The sequence below is a fragment of the Carica papaya genome, chromosome 4, assembly GCF_054855325.1.
Source record: "Carica papaya isolate Zhongbai chromosome 4, ASM5485532v1, whole genome shotgun sequence".
Taxonomy (NCBI): Eukaryota; Viridiplantae; Streptophyta; class Magnoliopsida; order Brassicales; family Caricaceae; genus Carica; species Carica papaya.
The window spans coordinates 29,238,076-29,257,473 of NC_142312.1; the positions used below are offsets into that span (position 1 = coordinate 29,238,076).

At 36.6% G+C, this 19,398-nt stretch overlaps 1 long non-coding RNA gene across 1 annotated transcript; it reads right to left on the reverse strand.

The window, feature by feature from the left end:
* Nucleotides 1–10,637: 10,637 nt before the first annotated feature.
* LOC148266532 (uncharacterized) lies at nt 10,638–12,747 on the reverse strand. Its single transcript, XR_015818781.1, has 3 exons — nt 12,191–12,747; nt 12,023–12,086; nt 10,638–10,790 (listed from the first exon to the last, which is right to left on the reverse strand). It is a non-coding gene; the product is annotated as an uncharacterized LOC148266532 (long non-coding RNA).
* Between the last annotated feature and the right edge of the window lie 6,651 nt (nt 12,748–19,398).

Sequence of the window (19,398 nt, forward strand, 5' to 3'; positions counted from 1 at the left end):
GAAGTCGTACCTGTTGAGTAGTCCATATTACCCTGCATTCTGAAACCATTAAGTGAGCTAATATGCCTGCACTTTTTCTACTGAGTGCATCGGTTACCATATTGTCTTTACCTAGGTGATACAAGATGTTACAATCATAGTCCTTGAGAAGTTCTATCCATCTTCTCTGACGCATGTTCAGATCCTTTTGAGTGAATATGTGTTTCAAGCTCTTATGATCGGTATAGATCTAGAATGTCTCCCCATATAAGTAATGGCGTCAAGTCTTCAAGGCGTGAATAATTGCAACAAGTTCTAAGTCATGGGTGGGGTAGTTTTTCTCATGACTCTTCAACTGCCTGGACTTGTAGGCTATAACTTTTCTATGCTGCATTAAAACACAATCTAACCCTTGGTAGGAGGCATCACTATAAACTGTATATCCACCCGATCTGTTCGGCAAAGCCAACACAGGTACAGTAGTCAACTGTTTTTTTAGTTCTGAAAAACTCGTTTCACAGTGCTCGTTCCACTCAAACTTAATATTCTTCTTTGTGAGCCGAGTTAAGGGAGTAAGTAGGCTAGAAAATCCCTCCACAAACCTGCAGTAATAACCTGTCATTCCTAGAAAGCTACAGATCTCCTTGACCGAGGTTAATTTTTTCCAGCCGAGCATTGCCTCAACTTTTTCGAGGTTCACTGACACTCTATCCTTTGATATGATGTGCCCTAAGAAGGTAGTTTGCTCGAGACAGAACCCACACTTACTCAGTTTTGCATACAACTTCTTTTTTCTAAGAACTTGCAAATTTTGAGTTAGATAGTGAGCGTGTTCCTCTCTATTTTTTGCATAAATTATCATATCATCGATGAATACGATGACAAACTGATCCATGAATTGTTTGAAAACCCTGTTCATCAAATCCATGAAGATGGCTGGTGCGTTGGTTAGTCCAAATGGTATGAGCAGGAACTCATAGTGTCCGTACCTAGTTCGAAAGACTATTTTGGGGATGTCTTCTGCCCTGATATTTACCTGATGGTAACCTGAACGCAGGTCTATCTTGGAGAAGACCTAGGCACCATGCAACTGATCAAAAAGGTCATCGATCCTGGGGAGAGGGTACTTGTTCTTGATCGTGACCATGTTCAAACCTCTGTAGTCGATATATAATATCAACGTCTCATCCCCTTTTCTTGCAAATGTGACTTCAGTACCCCAAGGGGACACACTATGTCGGATGAATCCACTATCCTGCAATTCATTGATCTATTTCTTCAGCTCCTCCATCTCAACATGACTCATGCGGTAAGGGGCAACCAAAATGGATTGGGTGTTTGGCTGAAGGTTTATGGTGAATTTAACTTCTCTATCTACTAGCAGTCCAGGTAGTTCATCCAGAAACACATTCGGAAAGTCTCGTACTACCGGAATCTCTTGAATAAAATTTTTTTCTTGGGTTTATCAAGTTAGAGAAAACAGTTGGGTTAAAACACTTGATAATAGAAAAATTTGCCATGAGGGAACAAATGTTAAACAATTTTATTAATTTGTGAATGACTTCTCATTAGGAGGGTTGAATACAAGTTTTTTATGAAAATAATCTACGGTGGTGTGATATGCCTCTAGCTAATTCATTCATATGATTACATCAAAGTCTCCTATGTCAATCTCTATTAGTTCTACACTCAATTTTCTACCTACTATATCTATGACACAGGCTCTATATATAACATCTCCCAGCAGTGTTCTACTCCCAGGAGTAGACACAAACAACACAGAATCAAGTCTTTAGGTAATACATTCAAGTTTGATGCAAAAACATATGAAATAAATGAATGTGAGACACCAGTATCAATCAAAACATGTGCAAGATGATTGCAGATAGTGTACATACCCTATACCACGTTTGGGTTGGCTTTTGTATCTTGCTGAGTGAGGTTGCAAACCCTGCCCTAGATAGGAGGTCTGGTCTGGTGCTGATTCCTCGGGCACTCCCTCGTGTAATGCTAGACACTCCCACATATGCAACAGGTATTGTTGATGCGATACTAGGGTTGGTCCCTTTGATCCTCGCCACAGTGTTAGCAAGTTCTGCCATGTCCTGTTGTTGGAATCTGAGGAGCCTGAGTCATTGGCCTAGATCTCTTGTTCTACTGAACATATGCAGTAGGTGCTGGTCTACAATGAGGAACCGGGGGCCTGAGGTTCCCTACTGCTTGAGGAAAAATACAGATGTTCCTCTCCACTAGTTATGCCTTGACCAGAACAGTCGAATATGTACTGAGCTCGAATATGTACAGCTGCTGTCTGATCTCAAGACGGAGGCCCCATTCGAACTTTCTTTCCTTTCTACCTTCGTCCATCATGCTCTCAGGGGAATACCAGTCCAACTCCAGGAACTTTCGAGCATATTCTGATACAGTCATGTCACCCTGGACCAGGTGTGCAAACTCCATTTTCTTCAGATGTCATAGATGCTCTGGGAGGTACTCTGTATTAAAGGCCATCAAAAATTATTCCCAAGTGACTAAAACGGGCAGGGTGGCTTACTTGAGTTACCACCAGCGGCCTGCCTCTTCCACCAACATGTAGGTGGCAAGTATGACCCTCTGTTTAGGAATTACCCCAGGAGTCGTGAATGCCTTTTCTGTCTTAGCTAACCATTATTCGACCTCTTCAAAGGAAGATCCCCTTACAAAAATAGATGGGTTTAATCTTTTATACCTCTCAATATAGTCTGGATCCATCATGGGAGGAATTGGGTCCTGTGGAAGAGGGATTAGATTGTGTTAAGGATGGACTGGATGGCCCTGTGGTGGTACACCGAAGGCATCGGATTGTACTGTGGTGGTGCCGAGTGATGCGGTTAGGGCATCAGGCTATACTATGGTGGTGTCGGGTGGTATTATGGCTGGGACACTTGATCATACTGTAGAGGTGCTGGATGGTACTGTGGAGGAGCAAGGCCATACTGCGGTACAGGGGTGGCTCGACCTGTGACAGTGGAGGAGGGTCAGATAGCTCCCTCCTTTCCTCCTGGGCATACTGGGCAACAATGAATCTCTCCAGTATTTCAAATAGCTAGTCAACGTCCTCTCGAAGCGAACCCTTCCGGGCTGCTCGGTATAGTGGGGGTCTTCCTCTCCGTATCTATCTGTACTTGCATTTCACAAGGAATAGTTGAGTGATAATTCATAATTTTTGGTGTTTCCTAATAATTTTGTATAAGGAATGGTTCCAAGGAATGCAACTTTGATACAAACTGTAACGGCCTGTGAACTCTAGAGGAGATAAATTATAAATTTAGTGCATAAGTGAAATAAATAGTTAAAGTTTACATCCTTACACAATAATTCAGATTATCTAATAAGGCTACGAGAATGACCCTTTTAAAAGAAATAACGAAAAATTAAGGAAATAAATGAAAAAATAAACAACTGAGCATCCTACTCGCAACCCTCTTACAGATCAGGCTCTGGATTTTGGTCCTCTTGATCTGAAATGGTCAATGAAAGAATGAGATACATTAGCCCAGTAAGAATATCACGCTACTCACAGTCACAGAAATGAAGGTTGGTAGAAATAATAAAAATAACTAATGGAGCTCTTAATTTAAATAAATTCGTCTATCATGAATATAATCATTTATCGCATGCTTACCGTAGTGAGATTTTCAAAATCAACCTATAGAATCAAGAACATAAACAATACTATAATTTTATATGCAATCAGTCGGAACAATAACTTTTCTCTTTTATCAGCCGACTGGTATCCATGGGGGTTTATAGTGATATCTCCACTACACGTGAACCTTTATTCAACATTTCTAAATAATAAGCCGTCTTCATACCCCATCTGGTATGAGTGCCATAAGATATCATCCCTCAATACCTCGTCCAATATGAGGGTCAAACGGGTCGTCCCCATTCCTCGTCCGGTATGAGCGCAAAATTATCAATCCTCGATACCCCGTCTGGTATAAGGCAACGTTCACAGTAGAGTTCCCTATGTACCCGATCCGTCCACCATCTCCCAGAATACCCAATAAGGTTGACGTTTATCCATCCATTTAATCAGACAATTTTCCGTTTATCTTTAATTTCAAGTTACCCAACTTAGCCATAATCACATAAAACAAGCAATCTATGCATCATGGAAATACAATTGCATCATCACACCAATTTCAGTGTATTATCATGCATTCGAAAATTATAAAATCAGGCAATCAGTTAAACATAGCAAATAGTAATAAGTAACCGGTTTCGGCTCCATTAGTAATATGTAATTAATTACGAATATTTTTTAAATTACACAAAATATCATATTGTTATTAATTAAACTTCAATTTCATAATAGGGAATAAGGTGAAAGATTCTTACTCAAATTAGTTTTTGAATGCTAAGTCTTTTTACCGCGCCTACTAGCGGTCCCCAAATTCTCTAAATTTTTCTTTGAGGAATAAAACACGCTTTAAGTAGCTAGAAATACCCAAAAAAAAATTTAAAATCAGTGTTAGAAACCCTTTTTGGCCAATTCTAGAATTCTGGCACGGCGACTCCGACGTGCTCCGGTGATGGTATCGCTGCTCGCAGTGGCGGTTTACCTCCAGTTGTCTATTTTCGGTTGTTTTTGATCGATTTTGGCTAGTTTTGTACCAATCTCTGAGAAAAAACACGTTAAGGGGCATCGGTTGGCAAAAAAAAAATCAAAATATTGAAGCTTACCGGCAGCAGGATTCTTCGGTAAGGCGGCTCCGCTGACTCACCTTCACGGTTGGGTATTTTGCTTCAGTCAACCTATAGAGAAAGGGATAGTGATTACAATGGTGAAAAAATTACATAAAATGGGAATCGGGAATGGCTTCATCGAAGGCAATTTTTTCCTTTTTCTGCAGCAGCGTCTCCGAACTTTGTATGCAGTTTTCGGCTCTTCCACTAGTCTTTTTGCTCCAATTTGGTCATGAATGTGTTCAAAATTGAATTTTGAGCAATTGGAAAATTTTTTACCTCTTTTGGCGGTTGAAAGTGGCTTTGGCCTAATGCCTAGTGGCGGTCGAATCTCCTCCCAGCGACTGGCTCTTCTTCTCTGATGGGTCTGGCGGTTAGGGTTAGGGTTTGGTGTGAAGATGGTTATTTATATCTATCTCTTTTTAGTCTGGACCGTTCATTGCGTTTGATCTAGACCGTCCGATTTTATTTAAATAGGAAGTGAATCTTGACTGTTCATCACGATTTGATCTGAGCTGTCCTATCGCGTTCTAAAGGGGAAACAAATTCGGACCATACGTGAGCGCGAGAGCAAATTCGGACCATCTGATTGCGAGCACGTGGATCGCCAGCGTGGCCTCCCGCGTGGCACCGCGTCTGCGTGCCTTGCCACCTGGCGTGCTCTGGTTCGTCGGGGCTGCTAACTGGGCATCCTACGTGGCACAGTTTTCTTAAATTGTGTTTTGACCTCCAGTTTTCGATTTTCTTTCAAAAACACCCCCAGAACCCAAATTTTCACATCTTTTTTCCAAAATTATTTTCAATTTCATCATTCAATTAATTTTCTTCATTTTTACATTAAACAAAATTTAAAAAATTAAAAGATTATATTTACACATTAATTTTAATTACATTAAAATTAATTAGGGGCATTACAATTCACATCATTACTACTTCTATAAGCATAAGGTACATATATCCTCTTTTTATCTTTTTTCTTAAATAATAATCAATCATTTATTTCACAAAAATATCACTATCATATTGCATAAATATGCATATCTAATGAAAAAATATTCACATAATATTTACAGAGTATCACATCAATAATACAATTTATTATAATCATTACTATAATGAAATAAACTTTTAATAGATAATGAAAAATTACTATACATCTTAAAAGACTTTCAACTTTTCATGAAGCAAAGAGACACAATAGACTAGCATTAAAAATGACACAAATAATTATTCACGATATACATGCATTATGTAACAGTTTGAACCCCAATACTGGTGGGTACGGACATAATTTTCAATTTAATAGAACCAATAAATATCATATATGCAGCGATACTATGTATTATTATATTTCCTTTGTAGCTTAATAATTATTTATTCACAAATACATTAGATATCTAAATTAATTACAAATCTAAAATAGAAACTAATGAGTTTTTTTTCACAATCTTCTCTTGATCTTGGACTTGTTTCTCATATTCTTTTATCTGAAATGAGGGTGAACTGTGGTGAGTTTCACGAGTGCAGTAAGAAAAAAATTCTACAATGAGGCCCTTCCCAATCTCCGTTCGATGTAATTTTTATACCAATGTGATCACCGTCTTTTTCTCTACAGGTTGACCAGAGCAAAACATCAAAATGCGATTCGCGTCGAAGAAGCTGCCACACCCGAGAGCACCACCGCCGGTAAGTCTCGGTTTTTCGTGATTTTTTGGCCCACCAAGGACCCTAGGGTTGTTTTATCGCAAGGGCCAATGCAAGTTTGGCCAAATTCAACCGAAAATGACCAACCCGTTGCGAATCGCCGCCGCAGGCGGCAGCGCCGTCACCGGAGCACGGCGGAGCCGCCGTGCCGGAATTCTGATATTGGTCGAAATGGGTTCTAGGTCTGATTTGAGATTTTTTGGGACACGTGCAAGTACCGGTTGTGCGTTTCAATTTTTTGGGGAAAATTTAAGAAATTTAGGGACAGCCCGTATGGGCACTGTAGAATCGATTTTAGACTCCAAAACAAGTAAGAATCTCTCACCCTATCTCCTATCACAGCATTAAAATTTAATAAATAATTAAACGGTATTTTGTGACTTTATAGATATGTATAATTGATTGAGGTTGTCAATGGAACACGAATCTGATACATTGTTGGTCAGTTGTTGTTTGATCTATTTTTCGATATTAAATGCAGTATGATATTTGATGTATTTATTTTATGATCTCGTATGTATGAATCATGGTTTCTTTTATTATGGTTTGTATTATGGTGAACCCGATACTGTGTTGTTTTATTTAGTGTCAATTACTGGTTTACATAGTTGTATATGATTGGATGATTGAGACCAAGGAAAAAGGCAAAAAGGTTATGTGAATTAATAAATGGATAATGTAGACAGCCTGACTAGATATCCTGGGAGATGGTGGACGGACCGGGTCCGTAGGGAACCCTACTGGGAACATGGTCTCTCATACCGGACAGGGTATGGAGACTTTATGTGTTTTGGTGCCCATACCGGACGGGGTATGGGGACGGCCCGTTTCACCCTCATACCGGACGGGGTATTGAGGTTTATGGTTTTGGCGCCCATACCGGACAGGGTATGGGGACGGCCCTGGAATCAGGTTATTAATGTTAATGGTTCACGTGTAGCGGGGACCCTCTATGGATCCCCATGGATAATAATAGGCTGGTAAAAGAGGAAATTTATTGTCTGATTATTGAAGTGCAAAAGTATGACATGTGTTCTGTTACAAAGTCGATATGATTTTATGATAATTATAATGTTATTGTTTTCATATGTTATTTTCATGAATCTCACCAAGGTAAGTGAACAGTAAAGGTTTTTATCATTAATAAATGAGTTTGTTATAACATATGCTCCACTGGTCGTTTTTGTTTTCTACCAACCTTTACTTTTGTGGCAGTGAGAGAGTGTGATGTCTTTACTGGGTTAGTATAGCTCATTCCTTACTTAACCATTTCAGATCAGGAAGACGTGGTTCCCGAGCCCGTTCCGCAGGAAGACGGCGAGTTAGACACCTAAAGACTTTATAGTTCTATTTATACTTTTTATTTCGAGTATCTCTTTTAATTAGCTTATTCTTTCATATGTTGAATATATTTTTGGTTATTATGTAAGGGATGTTAATCAAAATTTTTATTACGCTTCCGCATTTAAGATTTTTAATACATACATCTTCATTTAAATTCCGGAGCCATTACATTTGTCCTTATAAGTTATGTTCTTATTAACTCATATCTCATTCATTGTATATTTTTGTAAATACACACACACACATGCATAACAAAACATATATGTACACAATATAAATATACACAAATACAAATTTAACCCACTAGTTATATTTATATGCACACATATAAATACTTATACATTACACACATATTTAAATATTCACACGCACGCACACACATACTAATATATATATATATATATATTTTTTTTTTTTATATACCCACACACAAATTATACATATTAATTATACGTACATGTACGCATATAAATACTTATACAGTACATATACATTTAAACATTCACATGCACTATACGATATATATATATATATATTTACATAAACACATAACTTATGTCTCCATATAGAATACACGAAATTCTTACCTACGGTGTGATCAAAAATGTTCTACAAATCCTTTCTTTCTCAGTCCATAATCCTCTCGAAAATCTAGATACCATTGGGATAATTTAACTCATTTACAATGAAAAACACATATTAGATTACGAATAATTTCAAAACTTATACACGCAAAAGAAGGAACGAATTTTACCTTAGGACACACAGTCTCAGTCCACAACGTCACCATGCGCCACCACCAAAATGGCGACACGTTGCCGTACACACCACTATCGGCACCACCATGTGCCACTGCGGATGATTGGAATTTGCCACCAAAGTTGCAATGCACTCAAATCTCAAGGAGATCTACATTAAAGCCACTAGGATCTGGTTTCCACAAAGTCCATTAGCTATTCTAAACCTTCTAGCCTCTCGATTTCACACCAACCAAAGTTAGAACTAGTCACTGCACACACTGTCTCCTTTCCCACCTGAATCCAACTAGAAGCCAATCATGAATCTTCTTTTCTAGTTGCACGCGCCTTCCTTCGTCGCATGTGAATCTGGAAAGACCACATATATCTTTGTTCTCCATCGGGCACACCCGAGCCACCATCATTCTATTTTTTGCACTTTCTTCTTTTTATTATTCTTCCCTGTGATGGTCTCTTCTCCTTTTCTCTTCCTTCATTATGTCTTTCTCCTCTCCTCCGGCTGCGGCGACCTCCTATATATATATATATATATATATCTCTCTCTCTCTCTCTTTCTCTCTATCTATATCTCTTTCTAGTTGTTGCTCAATCTTCTCCTTCTTCTCCTTCTTCTCTTTTTTTTTTCTTTTGTGCTAGCTGAGTACTGTAAATCTCTCCCTTAAAATAATTTCTTCCTCTAAATTACACGTGTCAAGAAATTTTTAATGAATCTTATTTTCGCATGGGAAAATTTTTCATATTTGGGGAATTTTCTTTCCATCAGAGAGATTTTCTCTTTTGGAAAATTTTTTCTTGCTAGTAGAGGATTTTATTTTCATCGGGTAGATGTTTATCTTTGACGGAGGAATTTCTATCAATTATAACTTGAGGGAAATTAGATGTTTTCTCTTGAAACTTTATCACATTCACTTGGCTCTACTAGTTCAATATGCCTGTAGAGAGTTAAGGTTCTAACAGTTTTACTTAGACCATACTAAATTCGATAACAATCATTGGTTAAGCATCATCATCAGTTGACTTTGGGATAAAGCCATAATTTCTCCAATTTGGGGAATCTTGAGACCATAAGGAGGATGTTCTCTAACTTATGGAAGTTTCTCTCACTTGTGAAATTTCTCTCATCGGTGGGATTCCCTTCCTACTGGGGAAGTTTTCTTTCCACCTAATGGATTTCTCTCATTGTTGTCACATGAAGAATTTGATTTTCACCTAAAAGATTTCTCTTATTTAGGGAATGATGCTCTCGTTTAGGAAATATCCTTGGTGGGGGATTTCTCCTTCTAGATAAATCTCTCTTATGAGGAATTTGCTCCCATATGGAGAGTTTCCTCTTACATGGAAAATTTCCTCCAATTTGGGAAACATTGCTCCTTCAAGGAGATTTCTCTCATTTAAGAAATTTCATTTGCTAGGGGATTTTTCACTAAAGAATTTTCCTCTTACGTGGTAATTTCTCACACTAGAGGATTTTCTCACATGGGGAATTTCCTCTAATTTGGGGAACATTGCTCCTTCTTGGAGATTTCTCTCATTTAGGAAATTTCTTTATTGGGGGGTTTTTTATTCAAGAATCTTCCTCCTATGTGGTAATTTCTCACACTAGGGGATTTTTTCTATTATAAGGGATTTTTATCGCTTGGGAAACTCCCATTTGAGGGATTTTTTGTGCCACTTTGGGGATTTCCACTCGGATGGAGAAATCTTCTTCCACATGGAGGAACTTCTACCAATTTTGGCATTGGCTTCCAATGGGAAAGTGTTTCCCACTCCTAGGATATTTTTTTACTATTAAGGGATTTATCCCCCTTTTTAGGAACTTCTTGTCCTAACTCGAAGGAATCTTAATATCTCCTTAAGGTTGCCCAAGGAGTTGTTATGTTCGACTACAGTAATTGTGCATCTCTAAATGTTTTTAAGGAGTTCTGAAACATCTTTTAGGGGCATCTTCTTAATGTTTTACAGTCCTATACCTTCTAAGGTTCCTATATCTCAAGTAACAAGGGATGATTTTGAGGAACGTGTGTTCTGATACCACCTATAACAGCCTCAACCCCGATGTCGATGAGTACGAACATTTCTACACTATTTCCAATTAATAGAATAAATAAATATCACAGCGGTACTGCACATTAATATACTTCTCTTGTAGCTCAATAATTATTTAGTCATATATACGTAAGGCATCTAAATTAATTACAAATCAAAAATTGAAACTAATGAGTTTTTCTTCACAATCTTCTCTTGATCTTGGACTTGGTTCTCATTTTCTCTAATCTGAAATGAAAGTAAATTGGGGTGAGTTTCATGAGCTCAGTAAGAAAAAAAATTTATAAGGGAGACTTATGTACATACATTCATGCAATATATAAAATATAGTAATACTTATAATTAAGAAAATATCAAAGCATCATAATCAAAATATACAATAAAATAAATCAACACATGAAAATATTCTAATCCTCTCTCTATTTATCTAACTCTTGTTCCAATTTCAAATCATTTTTTCAAATCATGTTTGCTTATCACCCTTTTCTCTTACACAAGACTTACATATATAAAATTTGCACACACATGCACATGGATTCACATCTTTCTCAAAACAAAATGGCTTTGCTCAGACACATAAATCTTTTTACTCATATTTAATTCAGATTTCTCACTCATATATATTACTCAACTCGGACTTATAATTTCATATTATTTAGTCTTTTAAAGATTATTTAGGTTACCATCACACGATGACGTTATATCACTATCGATGAGAGGTGAAAAGGATCCTCCAATCATATGGATAACACACACACAATCTTACATTAGCCACAACATGAACGTTTGCTAAGTGACTCATATACTCACAAATACTCATCCACATTTGGACTAGGTTTTACATGACTATCCACGTGCAGGTTCACCATACTCATTGAACTTCAGCCACACATGCACCTGCCTCTCATCGATTCACAACTAATAAATGAAGTGTCTTATTAATTCTTCACAATTGTCTTATTTCACAATCTAAGATTTATATTAATTTATGGTCCTAATTCCTATACACAATTTAATACACATACGTATACAACATATGCATACGCACAATCCCCACAATGACATGCACACACGACTATACTTATACACACATACTCTATACACCCCACAACGACATGCACACATGACTATATTTATACACGCATACTTTATACACACAACATACTATACATAATTATTTACATATTTGTCTTTATCAATTTTGTTCTTATCAATTCATATCTAATTCATTGTATATTTTTATATATACACATACACACACATATGTAACAATATACATATAAATACTTATATATTACACACACATTTAAACATTCACAAGCACACACGTGTAACAATATACGTATATATATATGTATTTTATACATATGCATATACAATTTATACATACTAATTATACCTACATGTATGCATATAAATACATAATTTATGATTTCATATGGAATACACTCAATTCTTACTTATGGTGTGATTGAAAACGCTCTTCGAATCCTTTCTAACTCGATCCAGAATCTTCTCAAAAATCTGGATATCGTTGGGGTAGTTTTCATCGTTTATAACGAAAAACACACATTAAATTACAAATAATTTTAAAAACTATACACTCAAGAGACAATAATAAATTTTACCTTGAGACATGTAGTCTCAGTCATCGGTGTCACCATGCATTACCATCGGAATGGCCACCCACTGCCACATGAACCATTGTCGGCACCACCACACGTCGCCGCCGATGACCAAAATTCACCACTGAAAGTGTAACGCGCTCAAATTCGAAGCAGATTTGCATAGAAGCTGTCGAGATCTTGTTTTCAAAAAGTCTGACAGCTGCTATAATCCTTCTATGTTTCACACCAACCAAAGCTAAAACCGGTCACTACACGCGCTACCTCTTCACCCCATACAAATCTGGCCCGATGTCGAGCCCAAATCTTATTCTCTAGCTGCATGCACCTTCCTTCATCACGCACGAATCAGTAAAGACCGCAACATCTCAATCCTTCGTCGGGCACACCCGAGCCACTGCTCCTCGTCATTCATTTTCTTCCCCATTCATCATCATCATCATCATCATCATTTTCTTCTTCTTATTCTTCTTCTTCTTTCCCTCGGCGGTCTCCTCTCCTTCTCTCTTCCTTCGTTGCGTCTCTCTCCTCTCCTCTGGCTGCGACTCTCTCTCTCTCTCTCTCTCTCTCTCTCTCTCTCTCTTCTTTTTTCTCATTTTTAATTAATTATATATAAAAATATATTACATATTACTTATCACAATTGATTACAATTAGGTGTATAATGAGTCATCAAGTTAGTTAACTAAATACTAATTCTCACATTCATGATGTAATAGTATTAATTTTTTTTAATTATAATTAAGTTTAATTGTAACACCAAAGCCCAAAGAAACATGACCCAGCCCATCAGCTTTAGAACGATGTCATTTTGAAGCTGGGCATCAGAAGCAGAAAGGAAAATTATCACGTATATGTTGACTTTGTGCGACTACTATATTAGTACATACATATATGGACTTGATGTCGATAGAATGTGAATGTATACATATGTACAGTAAGGATTTATATACATACGTGAGTGTTTGTGCTCATGCGTAATCTATGTTAATATATTAATTAGATTTGGTTGATATCTTGATAGTTTATTTTGATATGAAAAATTAAAATGGTAATTTAAGTGATCACACACTTGCTCACTAACGATACAAAAATAAAAAACCGTAATGGTTCATCAAAACATTGTAGAAAAATATAAAACTGTCGATAGAATATAATTTTAATAATATTCGTTTTTAAAAACCTTTTCATTTTTTCATATCCATTAAACATAATATTTCATTCTCAATAGCAATAATCATAAGAGCATATTATTTAATACCCAGTTGGTGCACCAGGAAAAAAAATATAATATATATTAATTTATTAGAAAAGAAAAGAAGAATGTAAAGAGAAGGTGAACAAACAAAGCGGTAAAATATATATATATATATATGTATATACATATAATGAAATAGCATAGAAAAAAAAAAAGAAAGAGAGTAAGAGAGATGAGTTCAAGTGGGTGATCGAGGAGACCGAATTGAGTGAGGATCGAGGCGGAGAGAGCAAAGTGAGGGGAGGAGCCTAAGCTGCGTGAGGAGGAGGAGTGAGCGGCAGGTGCGAAGGTGGGACGCGGGAGATGGGGAAACGTCACGTGATCGGGAAGAGAGAGAAAAAGGAGAGAGAAAGAGAGAAGAAAAAAGAAGAAGAAGAAAAAACAAAGAGGAGTTGCGAGAAATGAAGAAGAAAAAAAAAGGAAGCTACAGGAAAAGAGGAAGAGGAAAAGGAAGGAAAAAGGAAGAAGAAAAGAAAAAAAAAAGAAAGAAAACAAAAAAAAAAGAGAAAGAAAAGAAAAGGAAAAAAAAGAAAGAAAAGAAAAAAAAATTAAATTAAATTAAGGAAGAAAAATGGAAGGGCGACGATCAAATATGATGCTGGTGCACCGCATGTGATAATGCGCGTTGATTCGATCATCAGTACCTGATATTTTTGGTAACACGCGCATGATGGCACGTGATGACGTTGGCGACCGGGACTTCATGTACCAAGGTAAAATCCATTCTTCATTTCAAGTAATATAGTTTCTAAAATTATTCATAATTCAATTTATGTATTTTCTATTATAAATGAGAAAAATTATCCAAACGGTATTCGAATTTTCGAGAGGATTGTAGAACGAGTTAAAAAGGATTCCCAAAGCTTTCCTGATCACTCCGTAGGTAAGAATTATATATATTTCGTATGGAGACATAAATTATATATTTATATATATGTATAGTGCATTGTGTGTGAATGTTTAAATGTATGTGTAGTATAATAGAAATACAATTAGTATGTCTAATTTGTATTTGTTTGTATTTATGTAGTGTATATATATATATGTTGTTACGCATGTGTGTGTATATATATAAAAATATACGATGAATGTTATATGAATTGATAAGAACAAAATTGATAAGAACATAGCTGATAAGAACAAATACGTAAATAAATATGTATATGATATGTTGTGTGTGATTGTGTGTACGTGTTTAAGTATGAACGTGTACGTATGTATCTGTAGAAATTATGTGAGTGTGTGAATATAAATATATATTATGTGTGAGACATGTAATGATAGTATATATCTGTAGTATAATATATGTGTGTGTATTAAAATGTGTGTACATATGTTATGCATGTGAAATGTATAACCAATGTGTGTATGAAATTTGAGTGCACTGCACTGGCTGCATGATCTAGTGCAGATATACAGTGCACTATACTTATTGTGTGATCTAGTACAGTTACGCGAGGAATCTGAGTATTCTTTGCTGGCTGTGTGTGTAACGGCCCCAGAAATTCAAAAGGAAATACATATAATAATCTGAGTGCGGAAGCGAAATAAAAGATTAAGGTTAACATCTCTTTCACAATAACTTAAAAGTGCTAAACAATATCACGGAATAAGTTCTCCAAAAAAAATACGAGAAATGAGAAAAATAAAGAAAACTATAAAGCATCTAGCATCTACTCACCGTCTTCTTGTGGATCAGGCTCGAGAACCAAGTCCTCCTGATCTAAAATGGTTAAATAAGGAATGAGATACACTAACCCAGTAAGGACATCACACTATATCACCGTCACAGAAACAAAAGTTGGTGAAAAACAAAAAATAACCAATGGAGCACAAATTTTAAACCAATACATTTATTTAAAATAAAACCACTTACCCTTTTTCTTACCATTGGAGAACATGTGAAAACAACCTATAAAGATAACAACATCATACAGATCACAATTTCATGCATAATCAGTAACATAAAACATATCATAAATCCGTATTCATTAACAATAATTGATTATCACCGTTTCTCGTTTTCACCAGCTCACTAATATCCATGGAGATCCATAGTGGTGTTCCTGCTACACGTGAACCCTTCTTCTTAACAGTCTTAATTCTAGAGCCGTCCCCATACCCCGTCCGGTATGAGTGTCAAGACATTAAACCTCAATACCCCGTCCGGTATGAGGGTGAAGCGGGTCGTCCCCATACCCCATCCGATATGAGCACTAAATGACCAAGTCTCCATACGTCATCCGGTATGAAACGACGTTCACGGTAGGGTTCCCTATGAACCCAGTCCATCCACCATCTCTCAGGATTTCTAGTGAGGCTGTCACCTTATCCATTTATCATATCACATCCCATTCTTATTTGTCCTTAATCTCCTTTACCAATTCAAACATAAATACATAAACAAGTAACGTGCATCCAACAAAGAAAGCATATCTTAGATTCTCAAAATCAAACAGGAGCAAAGTAAGCAGTGATATATGTATTTAAAATCATAGAATAGATAAACCAGATACCATAATACATTTAAACTGTAAAATAAATCAAACAGGAATCGACAGAGAATAATGTCTTGTTCGGGCTCCATTAGCAACCATAATTAATTATGCACATCTATTTAATTTGTACACAATACAGTATTATCATTTATTCAAACTTCAATTCCATGATAGAAAATAAGGTAAAGGGTCCTTACTTGATTCGACACCAAAAACTAGATTGTCATTGCGCCTACGGGCGATCCCTGGGTTCCCTGAATTTTTTCTCAAGAACTAAAACGCGCTTACAGTACCTACATATGTCCCAAATAACCCAAAAATCAGACCCAGGGCCTACTCGACCAATTTCGAAATTCCGGCACAGCGGCTCCGCTGTGCTCTAGCATCGGCGCCGCTGCTCGCGGCGACAATCCACCTCGAATTAGCTATTTTCAATCGAATTCAGCCAAACTTGCGTCGGTTCCTATGAGAAAACACACTTAGGACCCTCGGTGAGCCGGAAAAACGTAGAAAACTAAAACTCACCAGCGGTTGGGCTCTCCTGTGCGGCGGCTCCTCCGACTCACATTGCGATTAGGTGTTTTTCTCTGGTCAAACTGTAAATGAGGAAACGGTGATCACAACGATAGAAATATCATATCGAACAAGAATCGGGAAGGGCCTTATCGGAGGCGAAAATTGAAACATCCCACGACGGCACCGCTGAGTTTCGACAGTATTTTTCAGCTAATTGGCCAGTATTTTCGCTCTGATTTGGTCATAAGTGTCTTTAGAATCAAATTCTGAGCAAATGGTAGAATTTTTATCTCGTTTGGCGACCAAAAATTGCTCCAGTATGGTGGCGAGTGGCCGCAGTTGGCTCCGAGGCGGCTGGGTTGTCTTCTCCGGCGAGGGGTTCTGACGGCTAGAGTTAGGGTTTGGGTGCAGATGGGGTTATTTATACCCATTGACTTTTGATCTGAGCCGTCCATCGCTTTTAATCTAGAGCGTCTGATCGCGATTAAATAAGAAGTGAATCTGGGCTGTTCATCGTGATTCAATCTGGACCATCCGTGCGTAATTCAATCTGGGTCGTCCGTGCGCGATGCAATCTGGGTCATCCATGCGCATTTTTTATCTAGGTCATCCGTGCGCGCGGGAACGGATCTCAGCCGTTCGATCGTATGCACACGGATCACCCACGTGGCTCCCTCCCGCGTGGCCTCCCATATCAGTGTCCCTGCCATTTGGTATGTCCTGGTTGGTCGGGGCTGCTAACCGGGCAGCTGACGTGGCACAACTTTTCTAAATTGCGTTTTGACCTCCGGTTTTCGATTTTTCTTTCAAAAATACCCCCAGAACCCAAATTTTCACCCCTTTTCCCCAAAATTATTTTCAAGTAAATCTCTAAACAATTTTTACCCCTTTTTATTAATATTATTATTATTTTCATTAAAATAAATTAAATTATATTATATTCAATTAATACATATTTTATATTTATATAGAATTAATAAACATGAAATAAAATAAATAAATAAAATAAAAATAAAAATAAAAATAGTTGGGTGTTACAGTGTGATTTGATACAGGATGATTCAGAAAGTGTTTTGAAATGTATGGCTATTATGTGTTCAATGATATCGTGTATTTTGTGTGTGTGTTTATGTTTAATTATATATAAAAATTAAGATCTTATGTAGAAAATGAGTGAATTAGAAATTAGAGGCATTTGAAAAGAGTGTAGAGTATAAGAACCCTATATACCTACTCGTTTAGTCTGAATCGATGAGGAGATGGTGCGTGTGTGGCTAAAATTCAGCGAATATGGTGAACCTGCACATAGATAGAGTCTAAAACCTAATCCAGACGTGAATAGGCATTCGTATGAGTCTAGGTCACCTAGCAAACGTACCTGTTGTGGCCATTGTGTGATTTGTGTGTGTTATCCATGCGATGGGGAATTCATTTCACCTTTCCTCGATGATGATATAAACGACATCGTGCGATGGTAACCTAATTAAGCTTTAAGAGACTAAATAATGTGAAATTATAAATCTGAGCAGAGTGATATGCGTGTGTGAGTAAACTCATTTTGGTTTGAGAAATCTATGAATCCATGAGTTTGATTTGAAAGGAGAATAAGAATTATGTTAGAAGAGTGAGGATTAGAATATGTTTTGTGTGATGATTTACTTTATTGTGTATTTTGATTGTGATGCTTGTTTGACATTTTTTTTTATGATAAAAATTATTATATTTAACATATTGTGTGAATGTATGTATGTAAGTCTCCATTATAGAATCATTTTTTCTTAATGAGCTTGTGAAGCTCACCCCAATTCACCTACATCCAAGTCAAAGGAAATGAGGAACAAGTTCAAGATCAATAAAAGATGGTGAAAAAAAATTTTATTAGCTTTTATTTTAATATTATAAATTAATTTAGATACCTCAATTATTTATAAATGGATAATTATTCTGTCACAAAGAATGTGTATTAAAGTGTAGTTCTGCTGCATATTTAATATTTATCTGTTTCACTAATTGAAAATATTGTGCTAACGTCTGTACCCACCGACATTGGGGTTCAGGATGTTACATATTAATATTTCAAGAGTCATATATTTCAATTAAATCAAATCATTTATCATGTACCATACTACTTTGGAATTAGAATTTTATTTACTCTTTATATTTCATCACGCGATACAATTGATCAGTATTATCGATAACTCATAAGGATCCCCTCTACGTGTGGATACTAAATAATAGTTGGTCTTTCTCATACCCCAACCCATACGAGTGCCACCATCATTGATTGCCCCCGTACCCAACCCGTATGAGTGTCATAAAAATCAATTGTCCCTATACCTTAACCCGTTTGGGCACCACAGTCATCGACTCTCCTTATGCCCCAAACCATATGAGCATTGTAAAAATCAATCGTCCCATACTCCAACCTGTATGGATGTCATAGTTGCATGTCATCCTCATACCCCAACCCATATGAGGCGCTGATAACCAAAGCCATGACTGTCTAAGATCGTATCCACAGTAGAGTTCACCTACTTGTCTTGCTAAATTGATTTTTCTGTCCTTCAAAAGACTTATTTAACTTTACTCTTAATTCTTTATTTGTAACTACCATTTAATCATATCGGGTTCATATTCAGATAATTTTATCCTCATTCACAATACCATCAGATTCTATCGAATTCGTAGTCAGATAATTTCATTTTCATTCATGAATACCATCTTAACAAGTCGAATTTATTTTCAAATAATTTCATTTTCATTCACAAATACCATCATATCATATCATATTCATATTTAGATTATTTTATTCTCATTCACAAATATCATCATAACATATCGTATTTATATTCAGATACACTATATAACATCAAATCAGTCACTTTTCTTTTCTACTTTAGATTCAAAGTTTAATTTAACTTTTAGATTTCATCGTCTTT